Genomic DNA, 16,237 nt, shown 5'->3' on the forward strand with positions numbered 1-16,237 from the left:
CAGGACCTCTCACCAAAATCTATTTTAAAAGAGCATTTTTCAAAAGCAAAAGTTGTTTTGAAGTAAGCCTGGTGTTGGAAATATTTAGGCAAGTTAAAGGCCAGTGTAATATATAATATGTGTAGTACCTTTCAACAACAAGGTAATTCAAAGTGCTTTACTTAAGACATTTGAGCCATTATGACAAGATATTAAAAAATACATAGGACAATAAAAAAAACACACAAAAAAACACATGTAAGTAGGATTTTAAAAGAGTAAAATAAAATACATAATAAAAAGATTCTAAAATCGAATAAGATTAGGGATGAGGATCGATACCCAGTTCTAAATGGACCCGGTTCCAAAATTTCTTAAAATCCGAATATGAATAAGGTCCGAGTTGATCAATATTGCTATCAAGACCTATATTATAGGTCCTATAATAAAACGTTACGTCTCGAGCATCTAATTTAAGTTGAAACGCTGGACGATGGATAAGAAAACAAATGTTTTTATTGATGGCACCGAAACGCGGTATTCAGCTCACTCTGCTGCTCTCTGTCGGCTACATACAGACACACAGCGGCCAGCAGAGACGCCGCTCGCTCGCGGTGGAGGCGGTGAAGTTAAGTTAGCTCCCAACTACTCGATTTGCCGACAGCTACGCTCATTACTGTAAGTACGTGCAAGTAAGAAGACAATACTTCATCAATACACCTGTGCGTAGGGTAAACATGTAGAAAGGGTTAATTTAATCATCTCTGTCCTCAGTCTGTCATCCTGTATGTTTTATACAAGCACAGCTAACGTTAGAATGTTAGAAACAAGCTAAAAGAAAGCTGTGTGTCTGCCCCATACACTGGTCTCTGTAGGCACACTGTTAAAAACTCAGCTGCTCCTTTGACCAGGTAACGTTACCTGCAGGCAGTGAATAACAGGAAGAGGAGGGACTGATACAGGCTGATGGCTGAGTTTTTCTTCTTTCTAAACACATACTGAGTTTGTTTGCTGTTGTAAACATTAATGTTGTTGTATTTATCTAATCCTATAATTAATTTAAAAACAACCAGGCAGCTAATATGCACACTTCAATATCTGTTTATTTATCCCAAGTCATAATATCTAACGATGAATATTTTCCTCATACAGTGCAGGCCTACCTCATGCCCCTTTGGTCTGGTATCAATATCAATAAAAATGAATGATCCCCATCCTGAAAGAATATATTTAGGATATTAATAGTGTGTAGCAACTATGGAATTGTCAAAATCAGGTTTACTGCCAAGTTGATTTTCACATATAAGGAATTTGCCTGTGTATATTGCTGCTTAATAATGACAACAGTAAGTAGAAAATATAAAGAAAGAAGAAAGCAGTGGTATAATTAACTTATAAGGGACCCTGGACAAAAGGTTGCTATTAAGCCCTGATGTATTGCCTCCATGTTGAGACTACATGAAGGACTAAACATGATAGCTTCATTATATTCCAGTGACTGGAGACCAGAGACCAGTACTATGTTGCTGGAAGAATACTACCTGGTCTGCATTGTACCATTGTCCAAATTTGCAATTAGTAGTTATCTTCCTATTTGTTTCAAGTCTCTTCTGAACTGTGTTGCATGTATATCACATTTACTTCTGGGCCGACAAACCACATAGTATTAAAATAGAGACAAAAACCTGCAGTTGAATGTCGATATATGGTATGTGCTGACTGGCCCATAGTGTTTGGTTACTGGGACTTGAGAGTTTATGTATTGCTCATTTTACCTATTTTCTTGGTGCAGATTGAAATTGTTGTTAATCGTTTTTAAATACAATCATTACTGAAATGGCCTGTAGAGTGTTTTTGCCCTCTAGTGGTTGATTTTGGGTATAGGCAGTATCGTTCTATTCCATGTGTCTAGCCCAAGCACGAAGCTGCCGGTCAGCGATCTGATGCGAACACCGGAGTGAAACCTGCATTCTATTGAACGGCCAGCAGGGGGCGACTCTTCTGGTTGCAAAAGGAAGTCCGGCTCCGTTAGAAATAATGATAAAATGACTCTACTTCTGACCTGAATAATAACCTCAGTAAACACTTTAATAATGAGTTTGTGGTCTCAATCGCTAGTTTCAGGTCTTCTTCAATACAACTTGATGTTCATTTAGTACATTATGCTCCCATTTAGAGGAAAATAGACCATAAAGCAGAGTGTGCTTCAGGGCGGGATTATCTATGATTGACAAGTCGTTACCATGACGACATGTCAGTCAGGCTAGAGGCGACTTGTACCCATGGCACTGTGTAAATTTAACCAGCGCTGTTGAAAAAGCTTATTATTAGCAGTCGGATGAATTATGAATTACAGATGCACCTAGCTAAGCAAGCTAGCTAGCTCCGCACACGGCCGTTAGCTCCACCGTCTCGTCCAAATATGGTCACGTCCGGTGCCGCTGGTTGCAAAAACTCAACATGGCGGCGCCCTATCGGCCAAACTCGACGCTTCAAAGCGGCAGTCCACAAACCAACAGGTGACGTCACCATGACTACGTCCACTTCTATTATATAGTCTATGGTCTAGCCTGGCTACAGCACATTGGTGGGTCCAAATTCTATTGCATCAGTGATCTGTTAACATTTAAATCACAGATGCATGGAGAAAGTCACCACAGCAGACACATGCAGGGAGAGAGAGACAGAAGGAGGCGGGGTTAGCCAGGTGTGTTTGCAGTAAGAGACCAGGGGCGAGTTCAGCGCTGAAAAAACCTTTTCAATACGAAAAAGTTGCAAACCGGTGCAAAACGTTTTGAGATTGAACTCGCCCCATAGGTGGAGATATGTGCGTTTAAAGTAAGGTGAGCAAATTCCAGTAGTAACTAAACACTAAAATAAGGTGGAGAATGAAGTAGAATTAAAATGATGAAATAAGAAATAACCATAACGTAAAACTTCAATTAAAAGCCTAGTCCCGATTAGATGCCTTTTCCTTTTATTTATCTAGTGTGGCTACACATTTTGACAAATAAACACAGGTCTCAGTTAGAAGTTCTTTGGCTGTATAAAACCTCTTCAATCCCACCGGCTCGTCCGTTTGAGCTAGTTCTAAGCTGCTTAACCTTTGGCTTTCATCCTTTCTAAGGTAAGCAACTGATATTTTGATATAGGTCTCTCTCTCTCTCTCTCTCTCTCTCTCTCTCTCTCTCTCTCTCTCTCTGGGCATGAGGTCGGCCTAGATCATACCAGTCAACCCTGCCTTTGTTTTTTTTCGGGATTCTCCTGTATTTTACCACTCTCTCCCGCTGTCCTACAGTTTAAATATTTTCCTGTGAATCTCCATTATTTTTAATCTTTCAAAAAAGAAAACCCGCAGACGTATTTGATATGTTTGCTACCTACCCCTCCAGGATAGCAGGTGGCAGTATGTAGAACATTAGCTGTAAAATCTAGTGACAGGAAGTCATTCACTCAAACATCACCTACCAATAAAACAAGAAGAAGGTTGAAGAATAAGAACAACAGCATGAGGATTCAACGACAGATGAATGTGAGAGGGACCTGCCAAAAAGGCTATAATTTTATGGCTAAAAGTATCTCACCAAATGGGAGGAGGCTTACCCGTACTTCCTAATCACCCTCTTCTACCAAGTGCCTCACTTAACCAGTAACCTCGCAGAATTACAATTTAAGCACAATGTGTAAGTGATGTCTATATATCCTCATTCAAGTTATACATACTGTAAATAAACCTGTAAGTTTCACTTTTCACTTTCACATTTCACTTTCAACCAGGTATCACATTCACATCCAACTAACTGTAGTCACTTAGGCTACTTAATGTAGGAATTAGTTGACCCAATTATTGTTGATTACTGATATTTTAAAGCATGTGGTTGCCTAGTGGTGATTTTAGGATTCACTGTGTGTACCCTTGTCTAAATGTAAAATGACAATTTTCAAATCCTAATGTTGACAAGTATGGCCTGGTCGCGACTCTCTCTGACCTCGATCAAATTAATGACTCGTAATTGATATGTTATTCTATAGCCTAATTTTTATTAAGTAAGTAATATTCACACTGGTTTAAATACAGATTTTGCTGAGCAAGAGTTTTGAGGGAAAGTAACTAAAGGCCTGTTCCAAACATAGGCCAGGTGAGTCCTGTGATTGAAGCAAATAAAATCCGGGGCTTTTCGTTGAAGTTGTAAGGTATCTGACCTCTAGAGTATAGTTGTACTAGTTGTACTATGCCTGTGCTATATGTTTCCTATTGAAACTGTTGCACATGTTTATACTGTATATATTTTACATCTACCTCCAACTGTTTATTGTACTTACTACTCCTATACATATGTATATAACTTATTGCACCGCTTTTTACACTTCTGGTTAAAGGCTAAACTGCATTTAGTTGTCGCAGTACTTGTACTCTGTGCAATGACAATAAAATGTATCGTACTCTAATTTAATCCATCTTAAATTCAAATCGATACTTTTATTTTCATAATGTCAACCGGAAGTCATCTTTCTTATTCCGTCTACTTTGACAGTCGTACAGAAACGCAGCACTTCACTTGATGATGAATGTTACTGTAGGCAAAGTCAACACATTAAACGACTTCAACTTACAAAAAGAACACTATGATGCGTTCATTTTGGCAGAAATACAGACTTGTTCAGTCATATAATGTAATAAAAATCACTTTCGTTTTCTTCGAGGTAGCAGAAAATTCTCATCTCAGCTATATCCCTCCCCTCCCCCGGTCTGCAAAGTGCTCATACCCAGACTGGCCTGTACTTGCTAACAACATCCCTGACTTAACTTTGTCTTTTAGCACAGTGCGATTGACAAAGGTCACTGAAAATCTGCATCTACATCAGAGAACCACGATAACGACCTACTAAACGCTGCTTACACTCTATCTCAGTTGACTACTTGTTAAGCTTCCTGGGTGTTTGTGCGCGTGATAACTGATAAAAATGATTAGAGCAAGGTATAAGGGTGGTTCAACACTACATACCTGTCAGTAGCAACGTAGTAAACGAGCACCTAGTAGCTAAAATCTTCTTTTAAAGCTTTAGCCGTGAAATTATCAACAGTTTTGCGGCATACTGCACACACTGAAGATATCCACCCCGGCATGTAAGGCTGTATGTGAGTGGACATTCCTTTTGATGGACAGTTGGATTTCACCAATGGGAAGCGACGTTATATTCTAGTGTTTTGAGATTAGTGTAACGTCCTCAAATTTAATGTTCAGGACACGTGTGGGACATTTAGGCCTAAACAATACGAAATAGGGAGAAAATAAACGTGTAGTGTGTGTCTAGTATTCGGTAGTTAGACTGCAATGGCACGGTGGTATTTCATGGTGTATTTCTAATCATCAGCAACAATACTGTATTTCTAATCCCCTAAAAATGCTGCTATAGCCTGTCCACCATAGGGACTTTTAGTGCTGTAATCCTAAAAAATGTGACATTAGTGTAAAGTATGCCAAATAAAATAACAGACTGATATTAAATTATTCAATCTAATTATAATAATAGACACTTTATTAATAAAGCAATGCTTAATGGTAAAATCAAGATAAAACAATTCAGCACAATAAATCAGACCACTATGAGGGTCCCTGATTGCAAAAGTGTTAAGTCGGGAATAGAGGGGCCCTTGCTTAAGGATCTGAGACTGTGCTCTGGCTGATAGGGGAGCACCAACTCAGCAGTATAACCAGACTATGAAGATTATGTCTCTTGGAAGTGGCGATATCTAGCCTATTTTCTGCGCTAAATGAAGTAGTAATGAATGTAAATGTTTTGGCTGTAGCACAATAATACTTTAACAGGTTCAGTGGTTTTTAGAGGATTTTCAGTTATTTTGGTTTTAATGTATTTGACATCAAATTTTAGATTCAGGGTGATCCAAATTACAAATTTAGCCATCTGTCCAGCACAACCTAATAACTAACAATTTGCATGGTGGCACCATAAGCCTTTTTCATGACATAGTAGGATACGCCCAGGTGTAAATAATAACTTCAGTGATGGCTGAATTCCATTTACAATAACTGCTTCACTTTCAGGGCCTTAAAGGAAAACTTGAATACTTGCTTTTCCTACTATGACAAGTCAAAATTTCTTCTGATTTCTTTCTTTGAGTTTCCACCTTTAGTCAATAAACATTCTCTATATTGATTAGTATTGTGGAATGTAATTATTAGCACTTTTACTGATGGCATTGCAAAAATTCACCAGCAGATGGCAAACACTGAACATGAAGAAGATGTGGCAAACGTGAACATTTGAGGTGAGACAGGAACTGTCAATACTCAACTGCCAGAGAAACATGAAGTTGCATTAATAGGTTTTTAGAAAAGAGGAAATGGGGTTAAAGTGTAACGGCACACAATCCAGTCTATGTGCTCTCTCACGTTTCAGAGACCTGTTGGTTCAAAGCATAGAGACAGCAAATCAGGCTTTAAACGAAACACAAATGAAGGTGACCATATTCCAAGTAGCATGGTGCTACCATAGTTTAGTATTTTTCTTACCATGGTTACTGTCTATTCCAGGGTGACACAACAAGGTGATTACCTGAGTTAATGCAAGTGCGTTGTGGTCAAGTCACTGATTAGCTGCAGCACATGTCCCTCATAGTATTTGCCTTACCTTCCACCTCTCCCGGCCTCATCTTGATGGTGTGCCCTCATGGATAAATAGGTGGCACACAGGTGCATCTCATAAAACTAGAATATCGTGAAAAAGTTCATTTATTTCTGTAATTTTATTAAAAAAGTGAAACTTTCATATATTCTAGATTCATTACACATAAAGTGAAATATTTCATCTTTATATGTTTTAATCTTGTCTGTATTCTTCTTGACCATAGATTTTCTTTCAGGTTCAGGTCAGGCGAGTTGGCTGGCCAATCAAGCACAGTAACACCACGGTAAACAAACCAGTTAGTGATTTTGGCCCTGTGGGCAAGTGTCAAGTCCTGCTGGAAAAGTAAATCCCCATAAATTGTCAGCAGGCGGGAGCATGAAGTGCTCTAAAACCTCCTGGTAGACGCTGCATTAACTCTGGACTTGATTAAACACAATGGACCAACACCAGCAGATGACATGGCACCCCAGATCATCACTGACAGTGGAAACTTCACACTGGACTTCAAGCAACTTGGACTCTGTGTCTCTCCACTCGTCCTCCAGACTCTGGGACCTTGATTTCCTAATGAAATGCAAAATTTACTTTCATTTGAAAAGAGGACTTTGGACCACTGAGCAACAGTCTACTTATTTTTCTCCTTAGCCCAGGTAAGCTTCTGACATTGTCTCTGCTTCAGAAGTGGCTTAACACTGGGAATGTTACACTCCAGCCTCAGTGCAGTCCTTGGGAAGCCGCCGTAAGTTCTTGAATCTGCTTTGCTTGACAATCCTCTCAAGCCTGCGGTCATCCTTGTTGTGTAACTTTTCCTACCACACATTAACTTTCCAGTCAACTTTCCATGAATATGCTTTGAATATGCACTCAGCAATGACCTTCTGTGGCTTACCCTCCTTGTGGAGGGTGTCAATGAGTGTGTTCTGAACTGTCAAGTCAGAAGTCTTCCTCATGATTGTTTTTTGTGTACTGAACCAGATTCAGAGATTTTGGTCAACATTTCTGTTTCATTCATATTTATTCTGATATTTTCAGATATGGATTTTTGATTTCCATGAGCTGTAAGAGTATTGTAAAAGTTCACAGCGCTTCACTTTTTCCCACATTTTGTTACTTTAAAACTTATGGAGCGGTTTCTGAAGGATGAAGCATTGATGAAAGGGGCTTTTTATCTATTGGTTTGGCTGTTATTGCATTTACTAGTGACCAGTTTTGTAATACAGTATTTAATATTAGAAAAGATCATTGCACGAAGAAACATTCTGGCAGCATTTTCTAATAGTGCTGAAGATAAATTTTTAAGCTTTTAGTCATGATGTTTGAATATTCCACATGCCTAGCTTGAGGGTTTTTATCTCCCACAGTAGCAATGGTCTTCTTTGCCTGAAGCTGTGAAGATTGAATTTGACAGTTATTGACTGATTAGATTTTTTTGACATGATTTTTAAAGGGTCATAGGCTCGAATTCCTGAGCGAGCATAATCCAAAACACAACCGCTTTCTAACACAGATCCTGCAATGAACGTGGAAACACCGGCATGCAGCTGTGGCTTTTCTCCAGACATGTTCAGATTCTGTTACTCAGTGTTCCAGGCTCAGAGGCAGATCAACACCGGCTCCGTAACTTTCATTCAGCGCAGCAAGAGGCATATTGGCGCAATACTCACAGGAAAGAAAGGCAGTGTGAGAGCGGCTATAAACAGGCAGAGACAGCTTCACACAACATGCTGGAAACTCAGTTAACTCCCTCTGCAACGTTACACTAATATTTTTTATGAGCTTGAGGTTGAACTAGTCCATGCTCGTTACATTTACTGCATTTTGCCTACGTGATACATTGTTGATACATTGAGTTAGCTCGCCTGCTGCTTTTCAGTAACTAACGTTACTATTTTAGCTTACTGCCCTGCCTGCATAACTAGGCTAGTAAAGAAACCGGTTGTTTTATGGTAGTGCTGAACAATTTGGGGAAAAAATCTAATTGCGATATTTCTGCCAGATATTGCGATTATGATTCGATTTGCGATTTTTAAAATTTTTTTGTTTAGCTAAAGTTCAACATTCACAGCCAGTCTATTTTTGACGGAAGCTGCGTCAAGAAGCACAGAGCAGATGAACCAGGCAGGAAGTCAGACACAGAACGGCATAGAGAATTTCAGATTTCAAGATTTTCAAAATAAAATACCCTGTGCAGAGTCCCAATCGTACATCAACATTTAACACAGTTAAAACAGACAAAAAGAGAAACAATTTAACAACACAGCCTACTTAGTCATGGTAGAAGCACAAAAATCAAGGACAGCTGAACAAGTCAGAAAACTCAGGCAGGCAAAAACGCTCTTAATCTGAAATGCTCCATGTGGGATATGTAGCATGCGGAGAGCGGAACAAAACTGGCTCACAGAGCACTGTTCTCTGTAGTTGAAGCACACAAAATGGCAAATTAACAACATGTCAACAACGTAGGGCAGCTAAACACTCCACTGATGAAACACATAAGTGTGAGTTGACACCGGAAAAAAACGTGGCACAGCTGCTGCCTGTATCTGTTTGCTGGCGCCATTATCCAACACGTTTTCCTGAGGGAGGAGGCGAATGGCGCTTGTGATTGGTTAGCAAGTCTGTCACACAAGTCTGTATTTGTATTCAATTCAATTTAATTTGTATATCGTCAAATCACAAAAACAGTTATCTCATGGTGCTTTTTGTAAAAGAGCAGGTCTAGACCGTACTCTGTGATATTATTTACAGAAACAGTTCCCACCAAGAGCAGCACTAGGCAACAGAGGCAAGGAAAAACTTCCTTTTAAGAGGCAGAAACCTCGAGCAGAACCATGGCTCAGGGTGGGCTCATCTGCCTCGACCGGTTGGGGGTGAGGGAGAGAGATAGGGTGGTTGGTAGTGTTTGATAATAATCGTAATGTTAATAATTATAATAACAATAATAACAATAGGAATAGTAATAATAATTGTAGCAGAGGGTGTCGAGCAGGAACACGGGTGCAGCAGGTGACCCGCAACCACAGATCCAGACTCCACAGCTCCAGAGCTAGAAACACCTGCAGGAAGTGATAGGAGGAGAGAGGAGAGGGACGAGAAAGCACAAGACTACCGGAAAGGGGAGAGTTAGTAACATGCATTAATGGGATGAGGTTGCATACAGAGGGAGAGAAAGCGGAGGAGAGAGGAGCTCAATGCATCATGGGAAGTCTCCCGGCAATCTAGGCCTATAGCAGCAGAACTAAGGGATGGTTCAGGACTCACCTGAGCCAGCCCTAACTATAAGCTTTATCAAAGAGGAAAGTTTTAAGCCTACTCCTAAATGTGGAGATGGTGTCTGCCTCCTGAACCCAAACTGGAACCTGGTTCCACAGGAGAGGAGCTTGATAGCTGAACGCTCTGGCTCCTAGTCTACTTTTGGAGACTCTAGGAACCACAAGTAACCCTGCATTCTGGGAGCGCAGTGCTCTGGTGGGGTAGTAAGGTACTGTGAGTACTTTAAGAGTTCTGTTTATGCCTGTTGTCGTGCTTGGGATAAATAAAACCTTGAACTCCATCTCAGCTCACAAGTGTCTTGCGTTTGGGCTCACTCCTGCTGCACTCACTCAACAAACCCTGACAAAATCAGGTAAAAACATAAAATAAAAAGTGTGCTACATGTTTCAGCGTCGTCAAGGTAATGTGATAATGTGGCAAAGTGCTGTCCTGTTCCTGTTTACAGCATTTTGAGCCCTCACAGCCTCATGCACTCAATCACTTTCCAAGTGACGTCAGTAAAGTCTGTGAGAGTTCAGAGCTTAGGGCTTAGGGGGGACATTGGGATTGGGCCTGTATGTGTGCACGCACTTACACACTTTCCTTCAACACAGAGTGGTTACATGTTACAAAACACTGTAGCTCAAAGCCAAGTCACAAGCTTTGACGCATTTCAACCTGTTCACGCTCACACTCCACATACACACACGCTATATCTCATGAAACCTAAAATAAGTACATATGTTTCCTCACTTGCGTTTGCTTGCTGCCCGTCGATTCTTTTTGGTAACATGAAGACACACCTAGTGCCAAAAGTGGCACGAGTCAATTTTTTCCCCAGTTAATCAACTTCAGTTTCATTTTCATATTTTTAATGCGAATATAAACATATATATTTGTAATGCAATTTGTTTCCTTCTCCCTTTTGTAACAACTATAGGCCAAGCCTACAACAATAACATCCCTACCAGTTAGTTAATCAAGTTTCGTTTACTTTTCACATTGTTTACCAGTACTTTTTTTATTAGTATACTACAATGTCCCTCCACCTATTATTTAATGATAGCCTGATAGCAGACTCTTTGTGCAGTTTCCTAGGCTACTCATCCTTAGCATTGGAACTATTTAATTCAGCAATAATAGAAGCCACTTCTGGTTCAGTTTTTTTTTTTTAGGATAACATGCACTTTCATGTGGGGTGAATAAACTGTTCACTTCTATCTATCTATCTATCTATCTAAAAACACTGGTATGAAATATTTTTATTTTATTCTAAATCTAAATTTTCCTTTGACTAGAATGAGTAAGATGTACATTCAAGCATACTGAATGCTAATTTTGAAATAAATGGCTAAAGAATTTTCAGGGTGGCCTAGGACAGTAGTGTAAATCTGCTAACCAAATTACAAGCTCTGATTTTAATCCTGTCCTTGGAAGTGTTAAGGATAGGCCATGCAGACCACAGCACACCAGAGTCAGTTACTTGAATAGAAAAATATTTATTTACAAAAATACTTAAATGTGAGTGGAGCGGAGTCTGTGGATCTTGGGAAGGTCCAAGTGGTTCTGGGAGTTAGAGGAGTATACAGAGCCAGGCACAGGGACAGGTAGTGAAGACAGGCGGAGGGAGTCGAGAGATCCAGGAATAGAGTTCCAGTCCAGTAATCGAGCCCACTTGGGACAAAAAATAAATAAAATATAATGACACATAACCGGGCTCAGCAGCCTCTATGGACATAACGTTAACAGAGGCGAATAGACCGAAGACATTGCTGAGGGAGGAAGCTAAGAAGACAGTGACCAAGCAAAAGGCTGCAGGACGTTAGTGAGAGCTTCGTGAAACAAAAGGCTGCCAGACAGAAGCCGAGCTGGCCTTCTTTCTGCCGGACTAGTAAGTGTAGGCGAAAAACTATGGCTACCATGATGCTCTGCTCTTTGTGATTGTTGTTGTGTTAGGTTCTTTTACAGACACAAATGACTGCTTTGAGTAGTGATGGCAGTGCGACGCTGAAGCTTTGATACGCGCTTCAAACCCTGAACTACAATCCTATAGAACTACTGCTTCAAAGCTTTCTTTGGTGCAAAAGCAGCAAGTGCCTGAATGAATCATCTGACTGGTTTGCGGTGCAATCAGGTGATTAACTGGAACTGCCTCGTATCGATTCTGACAGGTGATAGGTTAAGACAGTTTTGAGTTTGAGCGCCGTAAGTCTTTATAACCACTCTAAACAATGCACGATTTGTGGAGTTTTCATAGTTCTGTCGAGTTGTTGGTATTGCGTTTGTATTGGATTATTATGGAACCAGCCAGGAAGAGAGGTCGTTCTGGCATGTAGGAACACTTCAATCTGATCGCTTCTGATAAGGTGGCTGTTTAATGTATATGTCAAGTAGGAAAAATAAATACAGTTTATACAACAGTAACTGTCAGTACAATAGCCTTCTGTAGCTATGGTCTATATTAAAGAATTAGTATAGCCATTAACCTATATCTTTATAGACTCAAATTGCATTTTTATTTACAAATTGCTTTCTTTACAGGTCCGGTGCTTGAGGCTCTTGTGAATATGGTGGTGAAAGACTCGCAGCCTTTTTCCATCGTGGATGACTGTGGCTTCAAGGAGTTTGTGGCATTGCTTGATCCCACATACACTCTTCCATCCAGACGGGCTCTAAAGAACATGGTGGTCCAGAAACACGAGGAGGAGAAGACCAAGGCCAACGCTGTCATGCAGAGGGTGGAGGCTGTGAGCCCGACTGCTGATATGTGGACCTCCGTTAATATGGACACATATGTAGTGACGTGCCATTATGTGGATGACTCTGTGAAGCTGGCCACAGTCCTTTTGGGAGTGCTGCCTTTCCCTGAAGCTCACACAGATGTCAACATCACTGCTGCATGAGGTCTCTCATAGAGGAACGGGGCATTGAAGGCAAAGTGACCTCAATTGTGACAGATGCAGGAGCTAATATGGTTGCCGTCAGAAGTTTAAATCTCAGACACGCACTTTGCTTTGCTCATTCCCTAAATTTAGTGGTGAAGAAGAGTCTTGATGCAACTCCTGGCCTAGAAAACCTATGCACAAGGGCACGGAAAGTAGTCACATTCTTCAAAACCAGCACAACGGCAAAAGAGAAGCTCAGAGAAGTACAGGAGCAGATGAATCGTCCAGTGAAGAAGCTTATTCAGGAGGTGGACACACGCTGGAACAGCACCTTCCTCATGCTACAACGCCTTTTATGAAGAAAGACAGTCAGTGGGGGCAGCTCATGGCACGCTGAAAACAGATGTGAGACCATTGTCTTCAGAGGACTATGCAACAGCTGCTGCATGCCTGCAAATGCTTGCCCCGTGTTACCAGGCAGCAGTAGAACTGTCTGAGGAGAAGACAGTCTCAGGGTTAAAGGTTATCCCAATGACAAAAATGTTAATGCAATACCTGTATGAAACAATGGGAAAAATAAGCCCCAACACAGCTAAACTACTGGGACAGAACTTGGTTTATAACGATGCAAAACAAGTTTGAGACTACAGAGAACCAAACAGCACTGACCCTTTCGACACTGTTGGATCCTAGATTCAAAACCATTGGATTCTACAATCAACTACAGACACAGGCAGCAGTAAGACGACTGACAGCACAATGCTCACAACTGATAAGATGCACACCACCTGCTACACTTAACAGAAGAACAGCCCTCCACATCAGCTCAACCAGCACCAGCAAATGTTGAAAATCCATCATCCACAAGTTTTAAATAGTTAATTGATAAAATTGAAACCTTTCAGTACTGATGATTATCATCATGTTTATCTTTCAGATGTTAACCTTTGGGAAACTAGGACAGAGATGCTTCTGAAGCAAGGAATGCCTCAACGGATGCTCCAGTGGAGGTGCAGCGGTACATGACTGATCCACCGCTGGAAAGATCAGAAGACCCACTGGCGTACTGGCGAAACCATCAAAATGTGTACCCTCATCTGTTTAATCTTGCAAAACATTTTTTATGCTCGCCAGCATCATCTGTTCCCTGTCAGCGAGTGTTTTCCAAGGGTGGAGAGGTTGTGAGCAAAAAAAGAAACCAGCTCAATTCAAGAACTGTTGAAAAATAATGTACCTCAAGTGTTGAGTGTTCCCCATCCCAAATATCACCCCCTGCCAGTTACACAAGCACACACAACCTATGCCATATTTTCCCAGCACTCTCTCCTCAATAACACAATACATACATTTATTAATTTTTATTTGTAAATAGAACATTATGTTTAGTCTTAGTGTGTGATTGTGTAGGAGTACCTCATTAGGTGCATCCTGAACCTGAGGATGTAGTCACTGAACCTTTCACAGGCCCAGGTCAGAGCTAGTGCCTCTTTTTCCAGTTGAGCATATGCTGCTTGGTGTCTGTCAGTGACCTGGAGGCATAAGCAACTGGTGACCAGATTTCTCCATACTTTTGCAGCATGACTGTGCCTAGCCCCATAGGATGAGGCGTCTGCTGATACTCTGAGTTGCTTGGCAGGGTCATACAGCTGGAGGACTGGTGCAGAGAAGAGCTTACGCTTCAGGCTGCAAAATATCTTAGACAGCATGTCTCTAAGTGGTTTGTCTTTTTCAGCCAGGTTTGGTATGAACTTCCCTAACTTGACTGTTCCTAGGAAGCTCCTGAGCTCTCTTACAGTTCCCTCCAAAAGTATTGGAACGGTAAGGCAAATTACTTTGTTTTGTTGTTCACTGAAGACATTTGGGTTTAAGATCAAAAGATGAGTATGAGACAAGAATTTCAGCTTTTATTTCCTGGTATTCACATCTATACTACCCTTTGTTTGAACCCACCCATTTTTCAAGTGAGCAAAACTATTGGAACATGTGACTGACAGATGTTTCATGTTACCCAGGTGTTGCCTTTTAGGTTGATTGTCCAAACATTAAATAGCTCTGCATGACTAGTCTAAGTTTTCATCCTTGATTCAAACCTATAAAGACTGCATTTCCTGTTAAAGAGGATAAACCAACATGAAGACCAGAGAGCTGTCTATGGGAGAAAAGCAAGTCATTGTCAAGCTGAGAAAAGAAGGAAAATCGAGCAGAGTCATTGGACAAACATTGGGCATAGCAAGCACAACAATGTGGAATGTCCTGAAAAAGAAACTACTGGTGTACTGAGCAACAGACGTCCAACAGGTCGGCCAAGGAAAACAACAGTAGTTGATGACAGAAATATGGTGAGAGCTGTGAAGAAAACCCCCAAAACATCAGGAAGTGACATCAGCAACGACCTCCACAGTGCAGGGTGAAGGTATCACAATCCGCTGTTGGAAGAAGACTCAGAGAGCAGAAATACAGAGGCCACACCACAAGATGCAAACCACTCATCAGCAGCAAGAATCGGAAGGCCAGATTGAAATTTGCAAAGAAGTACAGAGATGAGCCGCAAAACTTCTGGAACCCGATCTTATGGACTGATGAGACCAAGATTAATCTCTAGCAAAGTGATGGAAAGGCCAAAGTGTGGAGAAAGGAAGGAACTGCTTATGATCCGAAGCAAACAAGCTCATCTGTGAAGCATGCTGGAGGTAATGTCATGGCTTGGGCGTGCATGGCTGCTTCTGGAACAGGCTCATTAATATTTATTGATGATGGAACTGATGATGGTAGCAGCAGAATGAATTCAGAAGTGGACAGAAACATTTTGTCTGCATTGAAACTAATGGGGAAGAAATTTATCATGCAGCAGGACAATGAGCCAAAGCACACTGCCAACAAAACAAAGGACTTCATCAGGGGGAAAAGTGGAAGGTTTTAGACTGACCAAGTCAGTCACCTGACCTTAACCCAACAGGGCTGCATTTCACCTCCTTAAGAGGAGACTGAAGGGAGAAACACCCCGAAACAACATAAACACATAAAGGGTGTCTTCAGTAATCCGATCTCGTCCTCGGTCTCTCCACCACATCTCCGTGCTAGCAAGAAGTCTAGTGACAGACAGGTACCCCTAGTTGGTTTAACTAACTCGACTGCAGGTGTTTTTTCTGTCATAAACCTGGTCACCAAAAGCAGCAGGGTTCAGTTACCAAGCAGCCGAAGGGAGTGGGATTAATTAAACTGTCACTTCAGGTAGTGACAGGGCACGCTGAAAACAGATGTGAGACCATTGTCTTCAGAGGACTATGCAACAGCTGCTGCGTGGGAGCTAGTGGCTGGCTCCTCCTCTAAGTCTAATGTGTTAGACTTTGTTTCACTGCGTAGGGAACGTTTGCATTGCGCCACTTCCTTGGCTAAGGAAGCCTTCTCCTCTTCTCAGGTTCACATGAAACAGCAGTACGACAGAAACGCTGTTGAGCGCAGGTTTCAGC

At 41.1% G+C, this 16,237-nt stretch overlaps 1 protein-coding gene across 1 annotated transcript in view; it reads right to left on the minus strand.

Moving 5' to 3' along the window:
• The window catches only part of LOC119895372 (HMG box transcription factor BBX), a 31,768-nt gene extending 26,663 nt beyond the window's left edge, over positions 1-5,105 (minus strand). Inside the window, exon 1 of the mRNA XM_038708458.1 lies at positions 4,986-5,105. The gene's annotated coding sequence lies outside the window, so the exon portion shown is untranslated. The remainder of the gene's footprint in view (positions 1-4,985) is intronic.
• Between the last annotated feature and the right edge of the window lie 11,132 nt (positions 5,106-16,237).

Source organism: Micropterus salmoides, unplaced genomic scaffold, assembly GCF_014851395.1.
Source record: "Micropterus salmoides isolate LMB-PRFRI ecotype aquatic unplaced genomic scaffold, ASM1485139v1 Ms_hic_scaffold_9, whole genome shotgun sequence".
Lineage (NCBI taxonomy): Eukaryota > Metazoa > Chordata > Actinopteri > Centrarchiformes > Centrarchidae > Micropterus > Micropterus salmoides.